Source organism: Helicoverpa armigera, chromosome 5, assembly GCF_030705265.1.
Source record: "Helicoverpa armigera isolate CAAS_96S chromosome 5, ASM3070526v1, whole genome shotgun sequence".
Classification (NCBI taxonomy): Eukaryota; Metazoa; Arthropoda; class Insecta; order Lepidoptera; family Noctuidae; genus Helicoverpa; species Helicoverpa armigera.
The window spans coordinates 2070169-2085249 of NC_087124.1; positions in this window are offsets into that span (position 1 = coordinate 2070169).

The window sequence follows — 15081 nt, forward strand, 5'->3', positions numbered from 1 at the left end:
CTAGTGGGCCTCACAGGGGTTTGCTGAATCTCCTTGAGGGGCGCGTGAAATAACGGGTCTCCCAGAAGCCGGAAAGTCGATGACCCACTCAAAACTAATCGCTCACGCCTACGGTGGCCGGGAGTCGTCTCTCGACATCCGGCTTTCGTGGTGTCTTACCGCAGTGGCTGGGATGAGAGTTGGGAATTTTCAGTCGCTCCGCCGCCTCATTCTTTGTCATCCCATTTCTTCTTGCTCCAGATCATGGTTTAAACCGGGGCCGGGTGCGATAGGTCGCACAGTCCCCACAGTGGTGACACCCGGACGCCACCTCCATGAGATCAGAGTTGGGAATGTATGTTTGCAAAAACTAATAGAACATTTAGCGAAAACACGTTTGATAGTAATTCTGTCTTTGTAACTGAATAATATAAATGATATAAACGTAGCTTTATAAAAGGTGTTTTTTTAGACTCAGTCCGTGGGTCTGACTGTGACTGTTCGTAATTGTAAACGGTGTATTTGTGATATAATTCTTAGCTCGATGATTTGTGATCAGAAGTTGAAAGCAAGTATGTCTCCAGCCTGCGACGCGTAATTTGTACGTTTTCAGAACGAACGAACTCTTGTCTTCTGTTGACATCTTGTTGACGTATTGTGACAGGTAGTTATTCCCATTGATGTTAATTTTAGAAGTGACACAATGTTTTCGGTCGTATTTTGCCTACATTCTTCATTACTCAGTAAAAAATATATTAATAAGGACCTTCCATTTATATGTAAGTGAATTCAAAATAATGTAATATATAAAAACCAGGAACTTATTTTTAAGGATGTTTGAATATTAATTACAATGTTTTTTTTTTATAATAATAAAATCTTAGACTCGGAATGCACTTTCAGTGTGATGCATGTTTGTTGTTGGATGAAATGAATGGATATTCATGTTTATGAGAGGTATACATAGCTTATATTATGTCAGAACAACATATGTTTTTAAGAATCGACTTTTAAGAATATGGGAAGTTCATAATTTCTTCGGGACGTGGGTGCCGCTTCCCATGGGAACTTCTGCCCGCACCGGGATAAAATATACCCTATGTTACTCGCAGATAATGTAGCTTTCTAATGGTGAAAGAATTATAAAAATGTCCCTGATGATGCGCTGATATTTCTTGTAGTGTTTTTATAGTAGCGAAATACACACGTTGTCATATAATTTTTTCTTGAAAGTAAGAACATACCATGACAAAGTGAAGTCTGTTTTCATTGATATTTTACCTACTACCAGTTTTAAGGCACATCTGTTTCTGCATGATTTTCTTCATCTATAATTTTAGGATATCATTTCTTAAAATTCAGTTTTTTGCTCAAGTTACTTATAAAAGCGTTATTTTCTATGTAAAGATTGATAAAAAGCCGATAAACTTACAAAGTTCAACATTCAAATATGTGTCATTATTGCACCCGCTGTTGCAGAAACGTTAACAGAAATTATCGTTCATTGCTCATCCCCCGTAGGTGATAGCGTGATAATATATATCCTATATGTTGAACCGGCCCCCGGGTAATATTCATGCAAAATTTGATTTAAATCTATGCAGTACTTTTCGAGTTCAGTGACACCAAACATACTGACAAACAGACAAACAGACAAAAATTCTAAAAACTATATATTTGGGTTCAGAATCGATAATAGATCACACCCCAAGTATTCTTTTAAAAAAATATTCAATGTACAGTTTTGACTTTCCTATCATTTTATTATATGTATAGATACATATTTACAATAAAAATGAAAAACTATCCTAGTAAAACAAACAACTAAAAAGCGTCAAAAAATTCGTCCCCATCGCTGTCAACTGGGAGCGTGCCCAAGAGGCTGGCAGCATTACCTCGTTGGATCGCCATGCTGATTCTTTGTCCGAGGTAATAGCCAGCCTTCTGGTCACGAGTAATATATAACAAATTAGTTTAAACAGCGAAAACAATCTTGCGTTTCGACTTGGCTCACATTACTCATGACAATTTTGAGGCCATAATTTCCGAAAGTAGGTCCCTCACAAACGACCTTTCCCAAAACAATGAAGGCTTATATTGCCCAAAATACCAACTTCTATTCATGCGTATACAAAAGACATTATTAAGCCCCATTATCTTATTAGAGGTACAGTACATTATCCAATTATATTTGATCCTAGCTCCCGGCCCAATATGACCGTCACCTCGCCACCATTAATCTGGCTATATGTGTAATATTTCTCAGTAACTGATGTTTTATTCACCTCACAGAGCATATATATTGTTTCTTTGCTTCCATTCTGTCTACTTAAAGATATATTAACGGGCAACACGATAATCTTATAACGTGTTTAATCCTTTGAGATATTGTTCTCGTGTATTTTTATGGAGATTAAAACTAATTGTGAATGTTATTTGTGAGGGTAATCTTAGGTTACAAAGGTCAGAATTAAGCTCGTGGGTTTGTTATGACTAGAGCTACCACGGCCTCGGTAAAAAACGGGCTCTAGAAGGAACAAGTGAGGGTTTTAGTCAGAAAAGTCTGACACTCTCTCTCTACACCCATATGAGGGATCATCGGATTTCTCATAACCAAAAATAATCAAAGAGGTCAATCAAAAGCAAGCAAAAAGATATAGCTTAATAGACAGCATATACCTACATAAAAATAATATTTATTCTTTCTCACTGTCTATCTCAATTATATGAATTCAATTTACCAACCTTACTTTCAACAAACTATAACATACAATTCTGTCACCTCTTCAATCTTCATGCATGAAAACTATTTCACGTGAAACGTCCGTCTGTCGCCTTGTTTCTTTATTTTACGTCAACTCGTCACCTCGGAGTTTGGACAGCGTAAATATTTGATCTGCCTGAATAGTTTTGCCTAGGTAACGTCAAATTGAGCGATTGAGTACAGACGAGCGAATGGTGAGAGGAGATAACAGTGATGTGATGAGAAAGTTAAACTTATTTGAATTTATGCGTTAAGCTGGCAAGTTAATATAATCATATGCCTAGCCTTTACCCAAACTGGGTATGGGTTGGGTTGGACTTCCAGTCTAACCGCTTACAATTAAATAATAATGTATAAACTGTATGTTCATATTTTTAAAAGTAGATACCTAATTGTCAAACCGGCAGGGTAATAATGTAACACGAGTTCTGAAAGAGTCGCAAATATCATTAAACGTTACACAAACGTCAAAACATAGGTGCAATATCCTCAAAAATGACGACACGAAACCACGAAACAAGAATAAAATAATAGTTATACTTCATTAAGCAGATATACATCCACTTCTCTTTCGTCTCAAATAGTTTCGAGTAGGTGCACACTATAATACAATTCAGGCAATATTTTGCTTCTTTGTGCTACAACATATTGCTCAGGCGTGATTAACTCGAACAAAATGTATCCATAATGCTCCATTTTAAGAACATTATCTCGCCTCAGTACTTTCAAAATAGCTCAACTGGAACATTTTGGTAATTGTAAATGTTCGTAATTATCGGTGTGAGTTGTGTCTATGACTAATCATATGCCTTCATTTCTTAAATATGCATAAATATATATATTGTGTGAAATATTTATGTTTCTCATATTTCCAGAAATGCAAGAAAATCAATAATAATTTTGAGTTGGCCGAATAACAGTAGGTATTCTACTACTACTACATATACAAAAATGTTTACGACCCAGAACATTTCCAGACTTATCAAAAACTGTAAACAAGAAAACAAAACTAACCCTTAAAAGATCAGGTGGAACTTTACAACAAGAGTACCTATTACCCCCTTTCAAACAAGTTACTGTCAGATATATAGAATCCCTTTTAAGGGGGTAGGTGTTCTATCAGAAATAACCTATAGAAAGGTTTGATACGCCATTAGACACCTACGTCTATCCATTGTGCGACAGAGTGATGCTAAGACCTCGTTAGCAGCGTACTGAGATCAAATCTGAAAAGTTTTGTCAACTGACAGTAGAGCCAGAAGGTCCACTGAACTCTATGGAACAATTAATTTGATTGGGTAACGTCAGTTTTTGTGACTATTTTTATACATCGTGTTTTATTTGAGACAATATTCAACTAGACACTAGAAACGTATTAATGGTAACAGCATTTTCGTACAGAATTTTCAAGGCTCAATAATTTTATGTGATCTTTTATATAATTATCATATTTTGTGCACATTTAGTACAATTATACAACAATACAGATAGAATTCAGAAACTAATATAGGTACCTTATGTCAATTATAATAAGAGACCCAACATAGTATCCAACCGAGTAATTTCTAACTACTGCACAAAGTGGAACTACTGTAAATATATCTTTACAAACTAGAACCCGCGTGGGTAGCTTTCACGATACTTAAAACGTTTCAGGATACGAATGAATGAAAACTTATTCGTGTTTGTATGTACAAGTATGAATTGAGTTTAGTCCATAATATTTTTTTTGTGAGCTTTGCTTAAATCCTCTATTAATTGGACCGATTAAATTCTAATGTTATAAATGCAATAAAATGTCTAAGTATCTACTTTCATACAGCTTGTAGCAGTTTCATTATGAAGGCGATCATAATAATTGTTCGTAAAATATTTTTGTTTCCTTTAGAAATTAAGAACGTTTCTAAGAGATACAAGAGTCCTCCTAGTCAGGCAGCCTGAAGTCTGACGTAGGGTATCTAATGTATGATGATGATGTATGATGCTTTACATACTTCCATAATCAAACTCCAGAAAAATAATCAGTTTCGTAACACCATTCGACCTTTGCTCCCCAGAACAATAACAGCGCAAGATCCAGCCTCCTAATTTATAAGCTATCAAAACCTTATTCCCAAAAGATAATAATCAGAGGTATTGACGAAAACGCAATGGATATCACTCCAATTATACTTGGAATAAATTATTCGACGACGCGAGAATCGAAATGAAAACCATTGGAATAATCGTTGCTCCAATAAGGGAATCCAATTTCTATTCTGTGGAATTAATAAGAACGTGATCCGCGCAGGTGCTTTGGGTACAGGGTGGCAGTCATTTTTGTATCGATTGTAGACTATTCGAGTTGGTTATCGATTCATCGAATAAAGTCGAGTACATTATTGATAAAAAAAAAATTGTAGAAGGTGTTCTAAGGTGTGAAGGTGCATAAGAGTCAGAAGTTGTTCGTGGATGGATTTTCATTTTTCTGAATGATTCTGTGGTGGTTTAGTGAAACTCAACTACTTTACACTACGTCTCAGGTTCAATTTTGGAGATGGGCAGTTTCGTTAAGAAACCTACTCTTGGAGCTGAGAGCAGCTTACTTACTGTTGCAATTTCACCATTACAAAAGACGATATTGCAATAACTTAAGCAAATACGCTCGCAAAACCTGCCCTGGAGTATTCTAAAATAAAAGTAAAAATTCAACACCCTCTAAGTTTACAACGAAAACTGGAGATAGTATTTGATCTCCAAATGGAATTGGGATGGATCGATCCGCGATCACACCGCAGACAGCTCGCGTAGACGACTAAGATACTATGATAACATTACAATAATGTAATAACTAGGGTAACGATGAAAAAATCTAATAGAATCTAAATTCCTTAAACTTGAATGTAAGCTAGAAGAAAAAATATTATCGGTTCAATTAAATCGTAAGCTATGATCAAGAAAGTTACCTCGTCTAAATGATGTTTATGTACCACATGTGTACTGATATAACAAAGAAGAAACATATTTTTCTTGTTTGTTTGTACCTTAAGGGTTCCGAAACTACTCGACCGATTTGAAAAAGTCTCTCACTATTAGAAAGCTCAACTATCCTGAAGTATGGTAACATACGCTATATTTTATCCACATACGGCCAGTAGTTCCCACAGGACGCGAGTGAAGCCGCGAGAAAACAGCCAATGACCGATAAACAGTTTATCCTCAAAACGGCCTAAAAAGATTAGTAACCTACCTAATTAATAAAGTCACTCAGCTTACTGAAATCAGATTAACACCAACATTGATCGCTCCTATTTGTAATTTCCTCAAGATTTTCTTTTCTTTTTACTAAACTACAGAACATATAGGATACATGTCTCGTATCTTTTCCTTAACAAGAGTGTTACAAATCCCTTATAAGCCGAGTTAATCCTGATCCTAAGAAGCCAAATTCAGGACGTAAACCCGCCACCACGCCTGAAAAACTATCTGTATGATAATTTTCTTTGTACGCGCATAGCATAAGCTGAACTTTATCTAGAACAGGTCTTGGCTTTTCATTATAATTCTAAGAAAGACACGACTTATAAGATTAGATGTATTAGTATTAAAATTTTATAAAATGATTGGATTTTTTTAGCTTGTTTTTTTTTAAAAATGAAAGTTATACGGGTTATCTGAGAGTTGCATCATAAATATGAAATGTAAGGGAATTAATGCAATTTCTGTCAGTAATTTTACCAACTACTTCGCGCATTCATATAGTAATAACCGGTAGCCCTTCTGTATACTTATCTAACTGAAAAATATTTCAGCTAAGTCTAGTGGTTCCTGAGATTAGCGAGTTCAAGCAACAAATAAACTCTTCAACTTTATGATATTTAGCACATAATATGTAACCGCATATTTACATTGTGGTCTCTACTTTATAATGCTCAATTTGCTGCACAAATAATAAGTATGAATATTGCCTATTAACTATACTAATTCTTTAATTAAATTGATTAAATTAATTCATTAAAGAACTAACTCTTTCTTGATCAAAGCAAGCAAAACTTGGAACATTTTTGTGTCACGAGATATCGTGGTGTTCCAAAAGAGATGTAGGAAGCCATATTCCATGCTTATCCGTCAGAGGGTCGTAACAGTGGACAGAACACATAAAATACTCGACAATGTCATACACTCGCTCACTGTGCTTCTATTGTTATTCTAGCAACCTATGATTGTAGGGTTTTCAACTTGGGTTGTATTTGAGTAGCTGTTGCCCGTGGTTTTGTCCGTATTAAGTAAAATAAACTACTATAAAAATATTAGGTACTTATTTAAATAGAAATAATTTGATATTTTCAACTAGAAAGCAATCATGTGATTAATAGTATAAGATATCCATGTATATAAATTTGTCTATTTAAAAAAAAGTTCAGACGACAATACAACCTACAATCAATCTGTCTTTCTTCAATACGTTTTCAACCTTATCACAAAAGAGGAAGGTTAATGTTCTATTGACAGATTTTTTTACGTTGACTTATTAGCGTCTTTACATAATCTAATGTTTAATAATTGACCCACCAAGTTATTCAAGACAGTTTATTTGTGCCATGGGTTTGTGTTTCAATAGAGTCTTTAGTAAAGTTATGACCGGATTACATGCATTTTTTTATAATCTGAGATTATTCTTTTTCAAACAAAATCTGGCCACGAGTCAACCCTACACCATCCTTCCATTATTTAGCCACGTTTGTGAAGTAAACCGAGTAGGCGAGGGTTACAGCTAGTTTTTACGACGCCCGGCCGGCCGCGACTCCCATTGTCGGCCCATTTGAAACCGCGATAAACTTTATTGAATGTTATGACCATACGTTCCTGAGAAGGTTTGGTACCTGTGGAAAGAAGCTAGGTTTTTTGAGATGCCTTCACTTTGAAAAGGTTGTTATGACAGGCTGAGGTTTGGTAATAATGATGAATAGTTAGAAGCCAGAATTCGAATCTGCATTGAGTTAGACAGGAAGCTACCAAGAATATATTGGAAAAAGGCTAGGCAGATGGTGATAATAATTTTAAGAAGTGATAAGATGGATTTTTTTAAAGGTTTTAAAGATTATCCAAATCATCATCCTCATCATCCTCCGAGCCTTTTCCCAAACTATGTTGGGGTCGGCTTCCAGTCTAACCGGATTCAGCTGAGTACCAGTGCTTTACAAGAAGCGACTACCTATCTGATTATTATCCAAATCCAAACTAATATTATAAATGCGAAAGTAACTCGGTCTGTCTGTCTGTCTTTTCTTCACACCTAAACTACTGAACCGGTTTGTGTGAAATTTGGTACAGACATAGTTTGAAACTTGAGAAAGGACATAGGATAGTTTTTATTACAAAAAAAAAATAAAAATAAAATTATTCCGGACATGTAGCGCCATCTATTGGTCAAATCAAAGATCTGCTGGTAGTCACTATTCCACGCGAACGAAGTTGCGGGCAAAAGCTAGTTTTATATAATCATGTTTGGTTCAGGAAGGTGATTACATAAAAATTTTAATCCAAGTGCCGTAGTTCTCCTGAAATTCAAGAGAAACCGCGAGAACCAACTAGTCTCACTTCTACTCCTTCATATTTCAAATTCAATCCAATTCACAATCACCATTCCAAATTCAAAAACTAAAAAGAAAACAAAAAAAAATCCACTGTAACAAAAAAAAAAGGATTTATTATTTACATGCATTTTACAATTTTCCGGCAACAAAGGCAGGCGGAGGCTCGCGACCCGGAACTGACGTTGGTGGGATCGGAACTCAACGCTACCGCTCCGCTGCACTCCTAGTACGAAGCTGGGAGAATTTACAGTTTTAAAATATTATTAAGGATATTTTTTTTGCTCATTTTTTTCTTGTTATGTTGTAGGATTTTAAAGGGATAGATATTATAGTAAGTAGGTATTCCTTATTTTATGTACCATAGTCGTAGCTCTAGATCTCAGACTTTAAAAAAAAATTGTGTAGTTTATTTTGTACTGTGTAAATTATTTTCATCTTTCACTGTACAATTACTATACAATTTTAGGATAACATTTGTTACCCAATAATTTTAGATACAAAATTGATAAATGTTTTAGGTCACGATATTATTTATAACCTATCAATATATCAGGTAGATTCAACCTTTTGTAGGTCTGAGCATAAAATAATTAATATAAAACTTTTATTATTCAGTAAAACAAAGCTTCGGATTCTGCGATATAAATTGATAATAGCAATGTTGTTTCTGATGACATGGATTATTATTAATGGTATTGTTATTTAAATTAATAAATATTAACAGTTTAATAATCCAATTTCTACAACTTGTCAGTACCACTTTTTAATTGTATAACAAATTACTCTGTGTTACCAACACGAAAAAATAGTCATAAATTCCCCAACTTTTTATATGAAAAGTATAAATAGGATTTATACAATAACAACACTTGTCAATATGAATTCTACTTCTATTACTTTTGTATATTGCACATTGTTAAAAAAAATAATATTGCATATTACTCGCCTATAGGTAGGAGATGTTTGCTATTTTTGCTTGAAAAACTACTAAGAGGACTTTGATAAAACTTTAAGCTTAGACGTCAAAATAACAGAGGCATATTAGGACCTGTGAGTGGTTTGTGCGGTGGTGTACCTATAGCAGGATGGTTAGCCATAAAAAAAAAACCTTTTTCTTTTACATCTCTATTTTCCAAAATTGACAACAAACCAACAACCAAAAATAGCAAATAAAATAAAATAAAATCTTTTACAAAACAGCATTTTTCACAATACCTAACCGCCAAACGCGTATTTTCGTAAACAAAAGCCCGCCGCATAATAGAACGGAATCCTTGTCGGTTGTCACAAAAAATGTTAATTTCTTACGGATTGGCGATTTACAAATAAAAAAGTTCTTTCGTCCCAAAAGTTGGAGTCGTGACGTCATACTTTAGAAGGCATAATTATTTGGGCCAAGTCTCCGGAATGAATTGTGAGTGATTCCATTACGGAGTTACATTGGTTTTCGCAAATTATTGCCGGATTTAAATAATGGATGAAGTTCCCGTCTGTTTATTTGATTAATGTTTATTGAATAAAATGTTTTGTTTTTTTTTGTTTTGAGATGATGCTGGTGATGTTTTTTTGGGAAGGGTGAGTTGATTGTTGAAGTTAAAATTTTTATGCGACAATTTGTTTACATAAAACAATATATCTAAGTATTTAATAATGAAAAGCTGAAGATTTTTTTTTTGTTTGGACGTGCTAATCTTAAGAACCGCTGTACTGATTTGAAAGACACATTTCAGTGTTAAATAGCCGACTCTTATACTGAGGTAATGTAAGGCTTCTTTTTATCTGAGTGTAGAAAGTACTGCCCTCTTACCGCGGAAAACGAAAATATCACCAGGAAAATATTTACAAAAATATTACCAAGTTTAAGAACATCAAGGGCGCATTTAGTTTCTACCTTATACTTTTAAGTGATCGAGGCTTAAGCCTATTTTATCCTCGTTTGCAAGAAAACGGATAATGATGCTGCTTGTTGAAAATAACCTAAAATATCATTTAAATTTACCAGCATCAAGTATAATGTTACGTTTAATTCCCGATAGAATAAACACCTTTTGTACTTTGGCCACTCAAGGAGGAGTCTGCGCGTTCGATTCCAGGTCAGACAAGTATATACCACTGCCACTTTTCTTAGTTATATGTATTTTTTAGTATATCTTGGACACCAAAAACAGCAAAGGCGCGGATCTGAAATCGACAAACTGCCATTGAGAGAAGGAGTTGTAACTGAAATTTAAAAATATATTAATTTTACATATCTTCAATAGATTACACCAGCTTTACCTTTGATCATGCAACTATACACCATTACTGATGGCATGAACTTCAAAAAGCTGTACACAGCCCTACAGAAAAATACAAAACCCAGCCCTATACAGAAGCTACATAGAAATAATTCAGTAAACTTCAGATGGGCTCTCATTAGCCGCTGTCATTTATCATTTGAGCGCCGCGTCACTGCTTCGGGGTAAACTTTGAGAATCACAAAGACATTTGACATGTATTACTGAGTGGAAAATTTCATGTATCCGCTGAGTCAGCCCGCGGGGTCCCAAATTGTAAGAACTTTGAGAAACGCCGTATTGTTCAATTTGATGCGTAACAAGTTTTGCGTTGCCATGGTAATTTTGTTTTAGGCAAAGTTCTTTTTGTTTGTTCAGGATTTGTTAAGAGTTTTAGTTGGTAGGTACTTTAGTTTTTGATGTTCGGTCGTGATCTAGTATTGTATGATCAAGCTTTAGACTGCATAGTTCGCGACTTAATTATCATTTTCCTTACATTACAATCCGTTACGGATACTTAACATCTGTTAATGCGAAAAAAAGAAGTTTACATAGATGTCAAACAGAATATGTAATAAATAATCATATTGATTCCTATCATTTTGTAATAAATGATACATAGCCAATAAACCACTATGAATTGACACTCGTGTAACATTCCAACAGCCTTAAAAAGTTAAAAGATCAATCAATACGGCTTATTCTTACACACCACAAAGTGTGTATCTCTCCACAAACACTTGTCTATACTTACCATCATTTTCGTTTTCATTTTGTTTATAGGACGACATCGGTATCGGGATGAGGAAAATATTTTTTATTGACGCACACCGACCGATTGAATTGACAAATACGAACCAATATACAAGTTACGCGTGGAGGGACATACGAACTTGAAGAATGGACAGCAAAGGTTAGTAAGAAATTGCTGGAAAATTCATTTAAAATAAAATTAGCTCATCGTAGCTACCAATATATTTTGATCAAACACTCGTGAAAATATCTTCGGAGAGTGATATGAAGGTGGAAAAGGTTTTGGTTAATTTATAACGGCCGAGGTAACTTAAACGTGCGTATTCTACCTACTCTTTGGAATTACCAAGAAAATTCAACCCAATACCTACCTACCTCTTCAATCAGTAGTTTAGCCACAATCAAGAAATAATACTCCTATAACATCCACATCTTTGGACACCAGAACTGAGTAAAGGTGAAGGAAAACATCTTGAGGAAATCTGAATTTTAAAGCCTAAAATTGCTAATCCACCTTAAGCAAACGTGGTTATTAATACTCATTCCTTCTCTTTATGAGTGAGACAATACGGTGATGTGATTGAACAATTAAATACCTTATATTGATGGACATTTTTCCATGCCGCCGTATGTCCCCAAAGCACTTGAGCGCGTCGTACCGCTCTCAGTAAATTCAATTCCGAGACTTAATCATAAAAGTTTTTTGAATAAACAATGTGCGAATCGAATAACATTCCACTTAGTTAAAAACCTTAACTTTATAAGTGAATTTTTGAATAAAAAATAAATCCATATTAAAATATTTATTTATTCTGTGAAAGTTGAGTTTTTAATACTAATTGAATACAAGGTTTTGCTATCAACACTGGGTATGAATAAATAATCTCTTGAATAAGTTTTTGGATTTTATTCTTTACAAGGTATGTTACATACCGCGTGTCGGTGAACCTGAATTGAATTTACTGGGCTCGAGTTATATTTAAAAAAACCGGCCAAGTGCGAGTCGGACTCGTGCACGAAGGGTTCCGTAAATTACAGTTAAATCAACCTATCTCAAAAACTATAAGAGATACTTTGATCAAACCAAAAATCGTTGAAAGAGTTAATTAGCATGCATCACCTCTATTTTTTTTAGAATTTTATACCCCGTAGTTATAAAAATAGAGGGGGGGGGACATACTTTTTACGACTTTGAGAGCTGATATCTCAAAAACCGTTCACTTTAAGAAAAATGTTTTTTAGAAAACTTTATATCATTTTAAAAGACCTTTCCATTGATACCCCACACGGGTATGTACATCGAAAAAAAAAATTTCATCCCTCAGTTACATGTATGGGGGGCCCCACCCCCAATTCTTTTTTTTACTATTTAGTGTCATATTTTTGTAGCGGTTCATACAACACATATTCCCATCAAATTTCATCACTGTAGTACTTATAGTTTCCGAGTAAATCGGCTGTGACAGACGGACAGACGGACATGACGAAACTATAAGGGTTCCGTTTTTGCCATTTTGGCTACGGAACCCTAAAAAGTGAAAATGATTTTCTTCATCTATAATTCTACCTCTTTACCTAAGTTTTGAATGAAACAATTATTGTTATTATCCGGGCATATTAAAAAAAGTTTCACAACGAGTATGTAACCGAACCTTTTTCGTGAATTTGCATATCAGTGAAAACCAAATGAAAATTCGTAAAGTAGTTGTTGAGTTTTTCGCAAAGAGACATACAGTCATTTAATTAGAGATGTTTTAATGACGTACTTACCTCATTCTTTCTTACCTACATCCTAAGCCCCTAATAAATAGCACACAATTTCAATTAACAAAGCATAATCCATTACTACCTAACCTACATACAAATACCTGAGCAAACATAATTACGTGCATTCGCGCAGACAAGTGAACACACGGTACAGTCGAGCACACTACGTTTTCGTAAACAAGGCCTGGTACAGACCTGCGTAGCGTCAACAAGCGTTGTTGATACTGCCTTAAAGCCGTACGTGTGTATCGGGCTTAAAGATTGGTACGACTAATGCAGTCTGTATGGCAGAGAGAAAATGATTATATGTGTACGGGAAGGTAAAGTTGTGTGCATAATATATGGTTTACAACTCGATAGCGAGTAAACATTTTTTTGAATAGTATTTTGGGATTAAAGCTCAATCCTTCTCCGTGTGAGAAGAGGCCTGTGCCCAGCAGTACATGGGACGATAAAAAGGCTGTAACAACAACAAGTATTTTGGGGCTTTAAGTATATTTTAAGTTTGCTACCACAGCTTTGTAGAAGATTCATTATTCGATTTTGTGAATATGAACCTACGTGTTGATAAAATGTGGGGAAAACTTGAAAATCGTTCATTCCAAACCTCGTAGAATAGATTATTTGGCAACCGAGTGTAAATAATCCGTAGATTTTTGATGATTGTAGACAGGTAAATATTTTTAATAGGTATTTTAACTTATTTTTAATTCAATAATTACATATCAAATGTGATAAATTCGGGTTAAAATTACATGAAATCAAGCATAAAGCTATAAATTTTATTAAAACAAGCGTATTTATATACACAAAAACAACTTACCAGTTCCAATGAAATGATGTTTACCGATATAAATGAGATACGTTAAAATTGATATTTTATTTCAATAATCACTTTTATCGAGTGCTTAATTACATTTTTTCCTGTAAGATTGAATTTTAAATTACACATAAATAACAATAATTTTGATTATAGGTACTAAATAACCATGATGAGTTAAAAAATAACCGTTTTTCAAGAGTCAATTTAGTCGTTCCAACGAGTATCGGGTTGAGGAGATCAAATAGGTAGACAGTCACTCCCTGAAAATCATAGTTAAGAAAGCCGACCCCAACATACTTAAGAAAGGCTATTGAAATGACAAAAAATAATAAAATAACTCAAAACCCCCGACTTAACCCAATTATATAGGAATATCCGTCGGGGGCTGCCATTAAACCAGCTAAAGGATTCCTAGTGTCGTGAATACAATTTTTGAAGAATTGTAGATGTTTAACGATGACATAAAATACACTCAATTAATTATTGAATTTTCATATAGAAAAGGCAGCCCCCGACGGTTATTCCTATATAATTGGGTTAAGTCGGGGGTTTTGAGTTATTTTATTATTTTTCAATAAGATTTTTACCGTCGGGGGTTTTTCAAAATTTTTAATTTTGCTTAATTTTATTTCAGACTTTTTAGAGAGCATATACGAATTATAGTCTATATAATATGTTATTGCAATATTATTTTGCACTGATATTGTAGCGCCCTCTAGTGAGTTACTGGCGTAATTTTTATTATTTGGGAACATGCATTAAGCACGTACACATTGCTGATGAAAACAGAATTGTAATCAGACGTTTTGATTATATTGCAACATTGTTTGGCACTAATGTTGTGGTGCCCCCTAGTGAGTTATAGCCATGACACCTATCTAAGAACATGAACTCATCGAACACAAAACCGTTATTGAAAACCGCATCAAAATCGAATCATTAGTTTAGAAGGTAGGTGGGAACATTACTGTTTTGCACTAAAATTGTGGCGCCCCCTAGTGAGCTACAGCCATGACACCTGTTTAAGAACGTGAACTCATGGAACACAAATCCGTTATTGAAAACTGTCTCAAAATCAGATCATTAGTTTAGAAGATAGGAGGGAACATTACTTTGCTGTTTTGCTCTAATATTGTGGCGCCC